The 18007-nt window shown below is 41.6% G+C and overlaps 1 protein-coding gene across 18 annotated transcripts in view; it reads right to left on the bottom strand.

Annotated features, from left to right (window-relative positions):
* Positions 1–18007, bottom strand: part of LOC108408904 (protein FAM156A/FAM156B-like) — a 54168-nt gene that overhangs the window by 25691 nt on the left and 10470 nt on the right. For 2 of the 18 annotated variants that reach the window (XM_073228130.1, XM_073228119.1), the window contains exon 1: positions 270–365. The exons of 14 other annotated variants lie outside the window; for them this stretch is intronic. The gene's annotated coding sequence lies outside the window, so the exon portion shown is untranslated. Of the gene's footprint in view, positions 1–269; positions 4254–18007 lie in introns of those variants that run through there. 2 more of the 18 variants (XM_073228134.1, XM_073228121.1) reach the window with 2 other exon arrangements.

Genomic DNA, 18007 nt, shown 5'->3' with positions numbered 1-18007 from the left:
GTTTTCTACCTTTATCTTGCATCTACCTACCACCTCAGCATTTTATTAAAAAAAATAATAATAATAAGGGAGAAATGTGGGACTCACATATAAATCAAGTATAAAAATCAAACGAACAATAAAAAAAAAATACCACAGGTTATACTACCAAGGCTTTGACTGAAATGTCACACCTGAGAGACATGTGCATGAACTCAGATATAAACAGACAGCTTTAAAGAACTAAGATTGACTTTATAAAGCCAACAAAGCCGACTGGAAGAACTGACCTGTTACCTTGCTTACAGGGTTCCCAGCAGCCTTACCAGGTGAGTAAGGAAGGTCACTTCCTGGCAGGTGCGGAAACCTCAGGATGTCTTGAGGACCTGGAGAAGAGAGGAGGAATTCACCCAAATCTACAAGTACTGCAGGCAAAACCTGAAGGCAAGTCTGGCTTAGCTGTCTGGCCTCAAGAGGCCTTTAAAAGTTCAATCTGAAATTCCTTACAAAACGTTCCAGCAAAGCATATTGAAAAGAGCCTATGTAATCAATTGCTCTTCTTCCTGCACTTATGCAAATAATAAAGCCAAGTGTTAATTATTTTCTTAACCTGATTACTTCTAATAAAAATGAGGGTGATTTTAGAGAAAAGTATTGTTTCAATAATGCAGCCTTATCCATACTAAATCCTAATACTAGTCATTGGGACATAAACTAGATCCAGAATTCTAGTTTCTTCAAAATATCTGGCTGATTTTCCAGATGTTTTAGTTTTCTCCTATCATTTCAATTAAAGTTTTACTATTTCTAGTTCTCATATTCAACCATGCATTCTTAATCTCATCAAGTTTGTCCTTCCAGAATGGAAAATCCAACTCCAGATATTGCTACTTAACCTAATAACACAATTTGTTCTATCTTGCCTAGAAGCCATAAAACTGCAAATAAAAGTAATAGAAATGGAACCTGGAATAGAGGCGCCAATCTTCCAAGGCCCTCTCAACTGACCACTGATGGAGACCTAACTGCACCCTTTATGCGCCCCTTCTCAGCATGAAGCAGCCAGAGCGGTCATCGCCCCCTTTCCCTAGCAGCAGCTACGGTCTCCATCTGGAGAGGGGGGAATGAGACAGGGACCATGGGTGTAGTCAGAGTAGGGTGAGGGCCTCCGGGAAAAGCAGGGTGGAATATTTACAGTGAGAGCAATATAACAATGGGCAAAGAAGTCCCCACTGAAACTCTGTTAAGCATTATGCAAAGTCAAAGTCACACTATTTCTCTCGGGAAAGATACCTAAGAATATAGACATCTTCAGTGAGATCAACTAAAGGTCAAAAGGCCAGAAGCAACTTGGCCTGGAATGTTTGAGTGTTCTGCAAGGGTATCAGCATAACCCGTGACTCCACTGTCAGCCCTAACAATCAGACTTTGACCCAGCCCACCTTGAGGACAGGGCAGGTGATGCAAGTCCACACCCCTAAGTTTTCTTCATGTTCTCAAAAACTCCTCAACTGCCTATAAAACCCTCTAGACAACGCACCACAACGGGCTCCCTTGTGCCCTCCTGGCGTGAGCCAGGAGCTCTATTCTCTCACTTTATTTCAAAAGAAAGCCTGTACTTTGCTCTCCTACCTTGGGTGTTTATGAAGCTCATTCTTCAGCTTCATGAACAAGAACCGCGGGATCAACAGGAGTTCAACTGTGGGCTGGCTGGATTACCTGGGATGCCAGGGAGGGAGATTACTGGAAGGAGCCCACCAGGGTCAGATCAAATCTCAAACACTGGCCTGAACAGCTATCCCTTCAAAGGAGCACGGATTTCACTGGTTTAAATTATGGAGCAATTTATCCAGGACATTGCTGAAAACTAGGGAGTAATCAGCCCACAGTCAGTGGAGCTGAACAGCTGAGTGTGGTCAGGGAAGGAGAAAGTCAAAGAGAGCCCTGCCCAAACCACAGTCATCCCAGGGTGACCACAGGCATACTCAAGACAGCTCTCCCTGAGGGGGAAAACCCAAAGCTTAACACAGCAGGGGAGGGGGGAGTAGGGAGAGAGGCTACGCTCACTAAAATAAACCGGCCAGACACTAAACAAATAAACAGGCAAAAAACAGTAACAAATCAGGAAGGTAGGGGTGGACCAGCATCCAGAGTTGCCACATGGTCTATTTTAGATAGTCTAGTTTCCAGCAACAACAAAAGTTATGACACATGGAAAGAAACAGGAGCGTATGATCTACCTAGAGTACACTGGGGAAAAAGCAGGCAGCAGAAACTGCCTGTGATTGCTACCAGATGTCAGATTTGCAAGAAAAAGACCTCAAAACTGCCACACAAAGAACTTTAAAGAACTAAAGGAAACTGCCATCAAAGAGGTAAAGGAAGTTACTGAACTGAAAATATTACATGAAATAGAGAATGACAATAAAGAGGTAGAAACTATACAAAAGAACAGAATGGAAATTCTAGAGTTGAAAAGTACAATAGTTGAAGTGAAAAATTCACTTAGAAGGGCTCAACGTAGATAAGAACTACCAGAAAAAGACTGAGCAATCTTGAAGACAGACTCATAATGACTGTGCGATCTGAAGTCAGAGAGGAAAATGCTAAGGAAAATAAACAGAGCCTCAGAGAAATACAGGACATGCTTAGGCTACCAACATAGATGGATTGAGAATACCAGAAAGGGAGAAAGGAGCAGAGAATAATGTGCCAAGAAATATTGCCCGATGGAAGCTCAACGAAGTACAAGTACGATAAACAAAAAGAGACCGACTGACAGACACATCAGAGTAAAAATGCTGAAAAGCAAAGGCAAGGAGACAATCTTGAAAGCAACAAGAAAAAAAACCCTCCTATTTTATGACAGAAAAACCCAGTCAGATCAGCAGCAGACTTCTCAGCAGAAACAGTGGAGGCAGAAGGCATAGGGATAATATATTCAAGGTGCTCAAAGGAAAACACTGGCAACCAAGAATCCTACATCCAGCAAACTATCTGTAAAAAAATGAAAGCAATGTTACTGAATTTGTTTCTTAGCGCTCTCAGTTTTTTGGTGGAGTCTTTAGGGCCTTCTATGTGTAAGAGCATGCCCTCTGTACCTAGAGAACATTATGTTAAGTGAAAAAAGCCGGACACAGAAAGCCAAATACTGCATGATTTCACTTACAAGCTGACTCAAAACTAGTCAAACTTATAGAAGCAGAGTGTGGGATGTTGGTTGCCGGGACTGGGAAGAGGGGGAATGGGGAGGTAACGGTCAAAGGGCACAGAGTCATAGTTACACAACAAGTTCTGGAGCTTGCTGTACAGGATATAGTGCCCATAGCTAACAATACTGTGTACTTAAAATTTGCTACAAAGCTAAATCTTATGTCAAGGTTTTTACTGCTAAAAATAATAATAATAAGAAGAAGAAGAACAACAACAACAACAATAAAAAGGGAGTTGGGGGAAAGTTCGGGAGGTGATGGATACGCCTGTGTCCTAGATGGTGGTGATGGTTTCAAGGATGGGTGTACTGATTCCCAAATTCGTTGAGTTGTATACATTAACTGTGTACAGCTTTTTACATATCAAGCATATCTCAATAAAGTGATTTAAGAACATATAAATAAATAAAAGCAAAATAAAGACATTCCCAGACAAACACAAACTAAGAGAATTTGTTTCTAGCACAACTGGCTTACAAGAAAACTAAAGCAAGTTCTTCAGGCTGCAAGTTACCCCAGATGGTTAATTCAAATCCACGTGAAACAACAAAGAGCACAGGTAAAGGTAATTATGTGAGTATAAAAGACTTTATAAATACACATTCTTTACTCCTTTCTTCTCATAACTAATTTAAAAAGCAACTGTGTAAAACAATATTGTGTAAATTTTTATTTGACCAGTAACATATTGTGGATAAAATTTAAGTTCCTGTGGCCAGGATTTTCACCTGGCCCTGGTTGGCTAGCTCACTACACACCGTGTGGGCAGTACACTGCTATTAACTCTATATAAAGAGCTCCACCCATTGCTCTGCGTGACACGGTAGCACGGCAGCAAGGCTGCAGGAGAGCAGAACAGAGGCTGCAGTGGTGGCAGTGCCGAGGACAGAGGCCCAGAGGTGCAGACAGAGAGGCCCAGAGGCAGAGACCAGCTTGCTGCATGCAGACTCGCTCTGAGTGAACGAAATTTTAGTGATTGACCTGCCACCGTGGAAATAAAGTTGGGTATAACCCTTTCACTCCAAGAACGTTCTACTGTCATTTCTTTGGTCACACTGAATCCATAGTGAACTTGCCAGGGGCTGAAACCCACTGGCAAGACACACATACAATGTAATATATTTGCCCATCACAATACAGAGGTGGTGGTTGGGCACAAAGCTATATATAATAGGTAAGGAGATGAGTCTGGATGGTAAAGCATTTCCACCAGAACAAATGAAAAGAATCAGAAATTGTGACACAGAAGGTTAATATAACAGAAGTTGTAAGTAGATACTTGAGATCCTCCTGTCTAACGTTAGCTTTTCTTAAAAGTCACAGAATTACATATACTTTTTGATGATGATAAGACTGTATGAATGGGATGTACCCTTTATAGATGTAATATAACAATACCGCACAAAGAGAGAAGTGTGAATAGAGCTACATAGGAGCAATGTTTCTATATCTCACTGGAATTAGTACAAATCTGAAGCTGACCATGATAAATTAAGATGTGTATGGTAAACCCCAGAGCAGCTACTGATGAAATAACTCAAAAAATATATTGAGAAAAAGCACTAAAGAAATTAAAATGCCACTTCAGGAAATACCCACTTTCTGCAAAAGAAAGCAGTAAAGGCAGTAGGTACCAAAGACCAAGAAATAAGACACATAGGGAAAAAAATGTATAATTGCACATGTAAGTCCAACTATATCAATAACAATGTTAAATGTGAATAAACAGTCCAATCAAAGGGCAGACACTGACTGGATGAAAAAAAAACAAAAACAGGATCCAACTATATGTTGTTTACATGAGACACAGTTCAGACTCAAAAACACAAATAAACTGAGAGTAAAAGTAGGGGAGAAGATATAAGACCAGAAACCACAAGAAAGCTGGAGTGGGTATCCTAATCTCAGGCACTTACTTTTGATGTTAAACATACGTTTACCATATAACCCACCAATTCTACTCCTAGGAAATTCTAACCAAGAGAAATGAAAACGTGTCCACACAAAGACCTGTCTGTACTCAAACATTCATAGCACTTTAATTCATAGTAGCCAAATCTAGAGACCACCCAAATACTCAACAACTGGTGTATGGATGGAAGAAAAACAAACAGGTACACCCATACAAAGGAGCACTGCACAGTAATAAAAACAAACTGTTGATTCATGAAACAGCATGTGTGCATCTCAGTATGTCAAAGTAAAGAAGCCAGCCACAAAAGGCTACATGTTTTGGGTTTCATGTACAAGGCATTCTGGAAAATGGTTACACAACTGCATACGTCTGTCAAGAGCCTACAAACTGCATACTTTAAAAGGTTGACTTTTGTTGTATGTAAATTACATCTCAGTACCTCTGACTTTTTTTAAAAGGAAAAGGAATTTTTAAGGAAAATTTATATCCGTTTATGCTTCCACATCTTTCTGTGTCCACTACATCTGCTCTAGGCCAATGCCTCTCTCCTTTTGATTGTGAAGGCTGCCTTGTAACTGGTCCATCACATCCACTCAGGGTGTCTGTCTCCGTCTCTCTTACAGTTGCAAGGCTGTCCGGTACTTTCTAGATAAGGACCACATTTCCCCACAAGGACTTCAGAGCCTGCTCGAGCCCCTGCCTACCTCTAGCAATATGAAAAGCAGAGCTTCCTCTTCCAGTGTCTCTTATTGGCTTCCTTTGGCTCCAACTGCCTGCGCTTCTTGCTTATATTGTCCCCCTTTCCTGAAGGCTCCTGATTAGTTAACTTCTGTTCATCCTGCACATTTCGGCTCACGCAATGTCTCTTCAGGGAAGATTCCTTGAAGAGCCAGCTAAGGTCATTTTCTCCGAAGCACTGGAGTGTACCTCTTTGGTACCACCAATCACAGCAGGAATTTTTACATTTTTTTGTATGGACGTTAGATTCACTACTGTGGCATAACTTGACAGAAGCTCCATGAGGGCAGGGAGGGGTGTGTCTTTCTTACTGTACCCCCGGCACCTAGCACAGAGCCTAGACCACAGCTGGACTTCGGTGAGTCACTGTTAATACTGTTTCTCTCTCTCCCTGCATTGGTTACACACACACACACACACACACACAGTTCCCACCACACATACCCAGATCTAAGGTGCCACAGCGCTACTCTGAGCAGGGCTCAGAACTTGGTGCACCTTGGTGCACGGCGCACCCTGGTTACTACTGATGTCAGGTTCTCATAAGGCTCATAACCAAGTGCAGTGATTCCCTCCCAGATCTCAGGCCCTCCCCCCACAATAATGGAGTGGGTATAACCCTTACAAGCCGACTCAAAACTAGTCAAACTTACAGAAGCAGAGTGTGGGCTGTTGGTTGCCAGGGACTGGGAAGAGGGGGAATGGGGAGGTAGCGGTCAAAGGGCCCTCCCCCCACTGTATTCTCTTACAAAAGCAAGGCCAGGAAACAGACTTGCAGCTGATAATGTTTTCTCACCATTGCATTCTGCGTTTCTTCTGAGCCACCCAATCCTACCCTGCTAATTCCCGATGAGGCCCGTGCTTGCCCCTACGACTCCTGAACATGCATCTCACTTTCCACGTGTGCATTTACTGGGGGAGGATTGAATCTAACAACTGTACCATGTGTTTCCTTTCTTTTCCCTTCCGGGTCTGTAGGCTTTCAGTCTTCAAGAAAAGTGCTCTAGGTGGCCAGCAAAAGGAGTGGTGCCGCAGGGGAGGCCACGACTCTCACAGGCGGCGCGGCACGCAGAGCAGAGCAGTGCTGTGCTCTCTGAACCACACGTTGCCCCGCTGTGCGAGGGGACCAAAGGGAGCAAAGGTCTAAGGGTCTTCACGCAGCTGCGCACCTCAATAGCATGAGTCACTCCTTAGGGACATGCGAGTGTTACTGGCTTTTGCTTTGGCTGCATCGCCTGTGGCATTTTTCACAGTGCTTGCAGATACCGCCAACCCTCCCCATCTGGACCTCTCTGCTCTCCCACTGCTCCTGTCTACTGCACCGCACATCTTCCTTCTGCTTCAAATGCACTGCTTGGTTTTGCACCTGGCACAAATGTCAAAATTTTCTATCCTGAATTGTCAGGATAGAGACTGAGTCTTCAACAAAACTATTAAAAAAATTATAATGGATATCTGGTGGTCTAATAAGACACAGCAAATAAAGCTGTAAATAAAATATCATTTGAAAATTATCTAGACCTTCACACTTATGAAAAGCAACTTAATACATGATATATTCCCTTCCAGGCTTTTTTCCTATGTGTTGTTTTAGGTTACGAGATTGGAGGAGGGGGAGGCAATGTCTTTATAATATTGTATTTGTTCTTTTGTTTCTTTAACATTATACCATAAGCTACTCATTAACCATGCAGGTCTACCTTAGAAAGCCAGGTACCTTACTGCTTAATTTTTTGTATGAGCCCTTTTTGGTTGCCCTGAGGTACAGATTCAGGCACGGCATACTCGGGTTGGGAAGCAGAAGCTGACTCGAAAGCCTTCCTGGTGAGGTGGTGTCTGCATAGTCTGAGCACAAACCCAGGAAGTGCACTCCCAGGGGGCACACGTGGTACTGCTGAAACAGAGTTTATACACGTTAGGGTGCCTGGAGCAGGACATGCACCAGGCAGGCAGTATAGCTTACCAGGGCCCAGGCTGGCCTCCCACCATGGAACCTTCCTGTCCAGGTCCAGCACTCTCTGTCCAGTTCCAATACCCATATGAGCCCATGGTTTCGGAGGGACTGCCTGGAGGCAGTCAGTTCCAAACAGTTTTATCTGCCCACGACACCAGCTCACCCTCTTTCCGAGGGTGGGCGACATGTGGAGGTGCTCTGCCTGCCAAGTCTAGGAGCTGTGGCCCCACCTGCCGTTCCACAGCCAGAGCTCTGGCAGGTGTGACTGTCGGCTCAGCTGTCAGTTGAATTCAAAGTGCTCACAGCAGCTTGGAAAGGCTGCGTGGGAGTATTTCTTTAGGAAAAATACAAAGTTTTCAAGAACAATCTGGACACACAGAGGTCATTAACGTCCTCACTCTTGCCCTCCGACTCTCCCCAAGGCCAGGTTTGTGTTTTCTCCACTGTTACAAAATCAGCATATTCAATCCTGAAATCAAAACTTCACATTTCATTAATTCCTCCCTACTTTCTTCCAAACCTTTTGTGTGGAAGGCTTGTATGCAAGAGGGACGAAATTATTTTTATAGAACACATGTTCTGTAACTTCACTACAAAACATTCATCATGTTTAGGAACTGGTCAGGACAAAATCCTGAATTTTAAGAAATTTTTTTAAATGGGTTTACATTACATCCTGCCCCGAGGTCTCTCTTGCTTACCACTGGGTAGGCTGGAAAAGACTGATTCGTGGCTGGGGGCACCTGCACTGAAGGGTCACACTGCCTAATAACACCTCACTTCAATTTTCTCATGCATTCGGATGCCACAGCCACAACGTACGAAGCCATTTAAAAAATTCCCACCCATCACTGAAGTTGATCCACACCCCCAGCAGTAAACTGACACTTACCAGGTTACCACACAGAGGCCAGGGGAGATGCTGGCTGCAATGTCAGGAGGTGCTGTAGTAACAGCAGCCAAGCTGAAGAAAAGGCTGGAGCGCTTTCCCCTCTCCTCCGCCTATAGTTCGGCTAAACTTTCTCCAGCCCAGTTTTTTCCTCCCACTTGGAGAGAGCAAGTCAAACTTTTAACATTTTTGGCCAACTCAAGGGTCGCCTTGGGGAACATTTGGATCCTTTTCCCCACAGCCAAGCCGTTCATGATAAGAACCTTGAGCAAACCAGAAGCAGGCGAATGGTTTCTCAAACCTGATAAAGGCCATCTGCAAAAATACCTACACCGTCCATCCTCGCTTAAAGGAGAAAGACTAAATGCTTTCTCCCTAAGACCAGCGACGAAGCCAGGAGGATATGCCCTCTCACCCCTGATGTTCAACATTGTACTGGAGGTCCCAGCCACTCCAGTAAGGAAAGAAAAAGAAAGAAATGGCTTACAGATTGGGAAGGAGGAAATGAAACTTTTCTGATTCTCAGATGACGGGATTATCTTCATAGAAAAGCCCACCAAATCCATTTTGAAAAACTCCTAGAACTAATACACGAATCCAGCAATATTGCAGGATACAAGCTTAACACAGAACATCAAGCAAATTACCATATGCTAACAATGAACAATTACAAAGCAAAGCAAAACAAGAAACATTTGCACATGCCACTTACAACAGCTTCCCCCGAAACCCTAGTGAAACATATACAGGATCTGTATGCTCAAAACTACAAAATGGCTGAGGAGGGAAACAGAAGGAGACTTAAATAAGTGGAGACACACACAGTGTTCGTGGTTTGATAAATTCAATATAATTAAGATGACAATAGGCCCCAAATGGATCCATTGATTTAATACAACTCCAATGAAAAATCCCAGCAGGACAGTTTTATAGATACAAACTGATTATAAAATTTATGTGGAAAGGCAAAGAAACTAGGATAACCAAAGAATTTTGAAAAAGAAAAACAAAACTGGAGGAGTAACACCAATTTTAAGATTTACTATGCAGCTACAGCCAAGATATGGAAACCACCAAGGCGTCACGGAGGAATAAATGGATAAAGAAAATGTGGTGTGCATACACAACAGAACATTATTCAGCCATGAACACAGAAAACCTGCCTTTTGCAACTACACAGATGGACCCTGAAGGCTTCATGCTACGTAAAGTAAGTCAGAGAGAGACAAATCCTGTATGTTCTCACATATGTGGCAACTAAAAAAGCCAATCTCATAGAAATTCGAGATTAGAATGGTGGTTGCTAGAGGCTGGGGGAAATGTTGGTCAAAGGTCACAAACTTCCAGCTATACCATGAATACATTATGGGGATCCAATGTACAGAGTGATGAGCATAATTAACAATACTGTATTATATACTGGAAGGTGTTAAGAGAGGGGATCTTAAATGTTACCACCACAAAATAAAAAAATGGTAAGCACATGGGGGATAGAGCGTTAGGTAACTTTATTGTGGTAATCATTTCACAATATATGTATGTGTATCGAATCATCATCATGTTGTACACCCTAAGCTTACTTAGGTTGTATATCAATAATATCTCAATAAAGCTAGAAAAATAAAATCATCCCGAGTATGTCCAGTGGGAGACCCATTAAGCTATTTTGTACGTCCTTTTGACACCCCCCCATCATTCCTTGAACTCATTGTTACCACTAACAATGACAAGTTGAGCCAGGCTCATTTATCCTTTCCCTCCGCTAGCCTGGGAACCCATCATTGAGTGGAGAATAGTATTCAGAAGCTCAGATCTGGGCGCTAAGTGTACTTACTACTACTGGGACATTACTGTTTTCAGAAACTTTGGATTCTGTACCTATCAATCTAACCATATATGCACACACACATATTGCAAACCGTGAGATCACATGGAGACCTCCAATTCCAGTAGAACAGCTCAGAATTTGTTCTAGTTTTCTTCCTTTCCATATTTGAAACTCTCCTCTCCAAAAGTGACAGACGTGGTTCCCATTACCCTTACACATCTACTGAGTTGATGAATTCCAATGTATACAAGCCATCCCTTCCCCACAGAGGCCCTCCTCACATGCTCTGCCGAATCATCCCCAACCTTGACTTCCACACCCAACTCAGGCTCGAGCCACTTAGTCCTCTCCCCTCCCAACCCCCAGGGACATCCTTCTTACCACCTTGAGCTCTGTCACCCACTGCAGCCTGTTCCTACATATGGATGCTCTCCTTACTCTGCCTGGGCTCTGACTCCCCAGGCTGGGACGCTGCTACACACACACGCTGGCCTTGCTCTGCTGTACCTAAAGGCCTCAGGACCCGACTGCTCAGGCATAAAAGAGAAGGGAAGGGAAAGGAAGGACGGGAGGGGGGAAAGGTGAATACATCTTTACACCATCAGTCAATTAAGGCGAACTGGGCCAACTCCAGGCAGTATTATGAAGACAGAGTGTTTTTTTCTCACCATCCCCCAGCCTCCCCTTCCTGCCTCTCTGCTCTGCCTATTCTTTCTCATTCCTAAGGTCCTGCCCTCCATCAAGAGTGGAAATGTTATGAGGGGCATGACTCCCCTATTGTAACTTACACGGATGGGCTGGCTGACATTCAGTGTGGACAGTGTACTTCTGCAGCTCTGACACCTAAGCCCTCTGTCTCTCATGATGGAGGAGGTTTCACCCCTCTTTTAGCAATTTCACATGTGAGCAGGAGAGCAGACCCAGGCCGCTTCTTGCAGCCTCAGGTCCTTTATCTGTGAAATGGCCATGACACCACCTCCCTCACAGGCTGTGGGAGAAACACAGACAGCAACACCGGACACCTTTCAATGGGCACTGTGTGCCAAGCCTGGTGATGAGGGCTTTACTGGCCTCACAGGACTCCCTGATATCCAGGAACACACCAGGTGGATTTTCCCTCAGCCCTGTTGCTTTTGCTTTTCCTTCTGCCTGCAGTGCTCTTCCCTCAGGTAATCCCTCCGTTGCTCCTGCACTTCCTCCAGGTCTCTGCTCAATCATCGCCTTCTTGGGGAGACTTGCTCTGATCACCCTGAATGAAATAACATCCTCCTTCATATCTTTCCACGGAGCATTTGCCACCCTCGGAGGGGTTACATATTTCTTGGCCACTCTATGAGATCAGGGATATTTTTTTTTTTGTAGATAATTATTTTTTATTGAAGGGTAGTTGACACACAGTATTACACTAGTTTCAGGTGTACAACACAGTGATTCAACATTTATATACATGATAATTCTAGCTACCAGCTATCACCATACAAAGTTTTTACAATATTTTGACTATATTCCTTATGCTATACATTACATCCCGGTTACTTATTTATTTTACAATTGGAAGGCTATACTTTTTTTTTTTTGAGGGCATCTCTCATATTTATTGATCAAATGGTTGTTAACAACAATAAAATTCTGTATAGGGGAGTCAATGCTCAATGCACAATCATTAATCCACCCCACGCCTAATTTTCGTCAGTCTCCAATCTTCTGAAACATAATGAACAAGTTCTTAACATGGAGAACAAATTCTTACATAGTGAATAAGTTACATGGTGAACAGTACAAGGGCAGTCATCACATAAACTTTCGGTTTTGATCATGCATTATGAACTATAAACAATCAGTTCAAATATGAATATTCGTTTGATTTTTATACTTGATTTACATGTGGATACTACATTTCTCTCTTTATTATTATTATTATTATTATTACTTTTTTTTTTTGAGAGGGCATCTCATATTTATTGATTAAATGGTTGTTAACAACAATAAAATTCTGTATAGGGGGGTCAATGCTCAATGCACAGTCATTAATCCATCTCAAGCCTAATTCTCGTCAGTCTCCAATCTTCTGAAGCATAACGAACAAGATCTTACATGGTGAACGAATTCTTACATAGTGAATAAGTTCTTACATGGTGAACAGTACAAGGGCATTCATCACAGAAACTTTCGGTTTTGATCACGCATTATGAACTATAAACAATCAGGTCAAATATGAGTATTTGTTTGATTTTAATACTTGATTTATATGTGGATCCCACATTTCTCCCTTTATTATTATTATTATTTTTATTTTTAATAAAATGCTGAAGTGGTAGGTAGATGCAAGATAAAGGTAGAAAACATAGTTTAGTGTTGTAAGAGAGCAACTGTAGATGATCATATGTGTGCCTGTAGACTATGTGCTAATCCGAGCAAGACAAGGGCAATAAAACATCCGCGGATGCAGATGCTTTCTCTCAAAACAGGGGGGGTGAGGGTCTAAGCTTCACCACTGTTGTTCCCCGATTTCTCACCTGATGGCCCCCATGTGACTGTGCCTGTCTTAGGTTGTTCCTCCCTTGAGGAATCTTACCCGTCTCTGGCTAACCAGTCATCTTCCGGGGCCATACAGGGAAATGTAAAGTTGGTAAGTGAGAGAGAGGCCTTATTGTTCGAAAAGGTTAGCTTTTTACTTCCTTGCAGATTTATGCCCTGTGGCTTCTATGCCCAACATTTGTCTTGAGGTTATCTTTACCACTTGGAAGAATTATGATACTTGGTAATTTCGATATGAGGCATGAATTCTACTTAGGGGTTATAATTATGAAGGAAGAAGAGAAGCTATAGAAATAGCAGACCGAAGAAAACATGGGAAGATTGATTATTTCTTTGACATATCTTCTAGTAGTGTAACATAAGCATGTATAGGTTTTAAATTACTAATTAAATTGTGTGCCCACGTTAACATAATAGGAATACAGCTACATAACCAAAGCAGACCTACAATTACCAGCCATATCCAGTGAAACCAAGAAAACCAGTTAGGCACCCTAGGCATTTGTGAAAACTTATCAGTGATATGATGGATATTGTCCAACTGAACTTGAACAGTCTGAGAGAAATCAGACAAATTAAAACAACCCATTCCTGGGGACTGTTCACATCCCATATGTTCTTTTAAGAGTAGATAGTCTGTAGTTGTAAGATTTTGGAGTGCTACAATTTGCACCTCTCCTAATTCTTGGTTGAGTTCCAACAGTATAGATCCAGTCAAATTTGTTGTTTTACTGTATGCACAGGCCAGCTTAGATATCTCCTTCTTCATACCCATGGCAAGTCCAGGAACCGGTGGGATGAGTGCATCTACACCTGTAGCAGCGCCTGGATCTTTGTTGAGGTTTTTTGATGATCATCTTCTGGTATGAGTTTTCCAGAGAGTGCTAATGTTGGAATTTCTTCTTCATATCGTATCTTAGTTCATTGTCTCGGTAGCCAAATTAGGCTTTGATCCTCTGTATAAACACAAACAGACCCTTTGCCTACACTTTTATATGACCTTTATACAATTCTGTAGAACTCATTGGAGGTCACCACACAGGAATTGCTTTTTTTTTTTTTAAGAGAAAGGAATATTATCAGAAAAATGTACCTCCATAGCCGATCATCTGACACCCTTGAAGTGGTCAAAATTAAGGATATTTAAAGCATGCGTTAATCTTTTATTTACCATTAGTTTTATCCTATCAAGGAGTAATCCCCCTTTTCTTTCTTTCTGTTTTGTACTCTTTAATCTACACTTACATGAAGAATATTATGTTTACTAGCTCTCCCCTATACCAGGTACCCCTTATAAACCACTTTACAGTCACTATCCATCAGCATAGCAAAATGTAGTAGAATCACTCCTAGTCTTCTCTGTGTTGTACGGCCCTCCCCTTTCTCCCACCCCCCCATGCATGCTAATCTTAATACCCCCTTTTCCTCTCCCCCACCCTTAGACCTCCCTAACCACCCATCTTCCCAGTCCCTTTCCCTTTGGTACCTGTTAGTTCATTTTTGAGTTCTGTAATTCTGCTGCTGTTTTGTTCCTTCAGTTTTTCCTTTGTTCTTATACTCCACAGATGAGTGAAATCATTTGGTATTTCTCTTTCTCCGCTTGGCTTATTTCACTGAGCATAATACACTCCATCTCCATCCATGTTGCTGCAAATGGTAGGATTTTCCCTCTTCTTATGGCTGAGTAGTATTCCATTGTGTATAAGTACCACATCTTCTTTATCCATTCATCTACCGGTGGACATTTAGATTGCTTCCAATTCTAGGCTATTGTAAATAGTGCTGCGATAAACATAGGGGTGCATCTGTCTTTCTCAAACATGATTGCTGTGTTCTTAGGGTAAATTCCTAGGAGTGGAATTCCTGGGTCAAATGGTAGGTCTGTTTTGAGCATTTTGATGAACCTCCATACTGCTTTCCACAATGGTTGAACTAATTTACATTCCCACCAGCGTGTAGGAGGGTTCCCCTTTCTCCACAGCCTCGCCAACATTTGTTGTTGTTTGTCTTTTGGATGGCAGCCATCCTTACTGGTGTGACGTAATACCTCATTGTAGTTTTAATTTGCATTTCTCTGATAATAAGGAAAGTGGAGCATCTTTTCATGTGTCTGTTGGCCATCTGTATTTCCTTTTTGGAGAACTGTCTGTTCAGTTCCTCTGTCCATTTTTTAATTGGGATACTTGTTTTATGTTTGTTGAGGCGTGTGAGCTCTTTATATATTCTGGACGTCAAGCCTTTATCGGATCTGTCATTTTCAAATATATTCTCCCATACTGTAGGGTTCCTTTTTGTTCTATTGATGGTGTCTTTTGCTGTACAGAAGCTTATCAGCTTAATATAGTCCCACTTGTTCATTTCTGCTGTTGTTTTCCTTGCCCGGAGAGATATGTTCAAGAAGAGGTCACTCATGTTTATGTCTAAGAGATTTTTGCCTATGTTTTTTTCCAAGAGTTTAATGGTTTCATGACTTACATTCAGGTCTTTGATCCATTTTGAGTTTACTTTTGTATATGGGGTTAGACAATGGTCCATTTTCATTCTCCTACATGTAGCTGTCCAGTTTTGCCAGCACCATCTGTTGAAGAGACTGTCATTTCCCCATTGTATGTACATGGCTCCTTTATCAAATATTAATTGACCATATATGTTTGGGTTAATGTCTGGAGTCTCTAATCTGTTATACTGGTCTGTGGCTCTGTTCTTGTGCCAGTACCAAACTGTCTTGATTAGTATGGCTTTGTAGTAGAGCTTGAAGTTGGGAAGCGAGGTCCCCCTCCACTTTCTTCTTCTTTCTCAGGATTGCTTTGGCTATTCGGGCTCTTTGGTGTTTCCATATGAATTTTTGAACTATTTGTTCAAGTTCGTTGAAGAATGCTGGTGGTAATTTGATAGGATTGCATCAAATCTGTATATTGCTTTGGGCAGGATGGCCATTTTGATGATATTAATTCTTCCTAGCCATGAGCATGGGATGAGTTTCCATTTGTTAGTGTCCCCTTTAATTAATCTTAAGAGTGACTTGTAGTTGTCAGAGTATAAGTCTTTCATTTCTTTGGTTAGGTTTATTCCTAGGTATTTTTTTTTTGATGCAATTGTGAATGGAGTTGTTTTCCTGATTTCTCTTTCTGTTGATTCATTGTTAGTGTATAGGAAAGCCACAGATTTCTTTGTGTTAATTTTGTATCCTGCAACTTTGCTGTATTCCGATATCAGTTCTATTAGTTTTGGGATGGAGTCTTTAGGGTTTTTTATGTACAGTATCATGTCATCTGCAAATAGTGACAGTTTAACTTCTTCTTTACCAATCTGGATTCCTTGAATTTCTTTGTTTTGTCTGATTGCCGTGGCTAGGACCTCCAGTACTATGTTAAATAACAGTGGGGAGAGTGGGCATACCTGTCTAGTTCCCGATCTCAGAGGAAAAGCTTTCAGCTTCTCGCTGTTCAATATCATGTTGGCTGTGGGTTTATCATAAATGGCCTTTATTATGTTGAGGTACTTGCCCTCTATTCCCATTTTGTTGAGTTTTTATTATGAATGGATGTTGTACTTTGTCAAATGCTTTTTCAACATCTATGGAGATGATCATGTGGTTTTTGTCTTTCTTTTTGTTGATGTGGTAGATGATGTTGATGGACTTTTGCATGTTGTACCATCCTTGCATTCCTGGGATGAATCCCACTTGGTCATGGTGTATGATCCTTTGGATGTATATTTGAATTCGGTTTGCTCATATTTTGTTGAGTGTTTTTGCATCTATTTTCATCAGGGATATTGGTGTGTAGTTTTCTTTTTTGGTGGGGTCTTTGCCTGGTTTTGGTATTAGGGTGATGTTAGCTTCATAGAATGAGTTTGGGAGTATCCCCTCCTCTTCTTTTTTATGGAAAACTTTAAGGAGAATGGGTATTATGTCTTCCCTGTCTGATAAAATTCCGAGGTGAATCCATCTGGCCCGGGGGTTTTGTTCTTAGGTAGTTTTTTGATTACCGCTTCAATTTCGTTGCTGGTAATTGGTCTGTTTAGATTTTCTGTTTCTTTCTAGGTCAGTCTTGGAAGGTTGTATTTTTCTAGGAAGTTGTCCATTTCTTCTTGGTTTCCCAGCTGGTTAGCATGTAGGTTTTCACAGTACTCTTTAATAATTCCTTGTATTTCTGTGGGGTCCGTTGTAATTTTTCCTTTCTCGTTTCTGATTCTGTTGATTTGTGTTGACTCTATTTTCCTCTTAATAAGTCTGGCTAGAGGCTTATCTATTTTATTAATTTTCTCAAAGAAGCACCTCTTGGTTTCATTGATTTTTGCTATTGTTTTATTCTTCTCAATTTTATTTATTTATTCTCTGATCTTTATTATGTCACTCCTTCTGCTGACCTTAGGCCACATTTGTTATTCTTTTTCCAATTTCGATAATTGTGACATTAGACCATTCATTTGGCATTCTTCTTCCTTTTTTAAATATGACTAGATTGCTATATACTTTCCTCTTAAGACTGCTTTTGCTGTGTCCCTCAGTAGCTGGGGCTTTGTGTTGTTGTTGTCATTTGTTTCCATATATTGCTGGATCTCCATTTTGATATGGTCATTGATGCATTGATTATTTAGGAGCGTGTTGTTAAGCCTCCAAGTGTTTGTGAGCCTTTTTTCTTTCTTTGTACAGTTTATTTCTAGTTTTATGCCTTTGTGGTCTGAAAGGTTGGTTGGTGGGATTTCAATCTTTTGGAATTTACTGAGGCTCTTTTTGTGGCCTAGTATGTGATCTATTCTGGAGAATGTTCCATGTGCACTTGATAAGAATGTGTATTCTGTTGCTTTTGGATGTAGAGTTGTGTAGATGTCTATTTAGGTCCATTGGTTCTAGTGTGTTGTTCAGTGCCTCTGTGTCCTTACTTATTTTCTGTCTGGTGGATCTGTCCTTTGGAGTGAGTGGTGTGTTGAACTCTCCTAGAATGAATGC

This window comes from Manis javanica, chromosome X (assembly GCF_040802235.1).
Source record: "Manis javanica isolate MJ-LG chromosome X, MJ_LKY, whole genome shotgun sequence".
Classification (NCBI taxonomy): domain Eukaryota; kingdom Metazoa; phylum Chordata; class Mammalia; order Pholidota; family Manidae; genus Manis; species Manis javanica.
The sequence above is the reverse complement of the archived record's forward strand: the minus strand, read 5'-3'. Positions and strand labels throughout refer to the sequence as shown.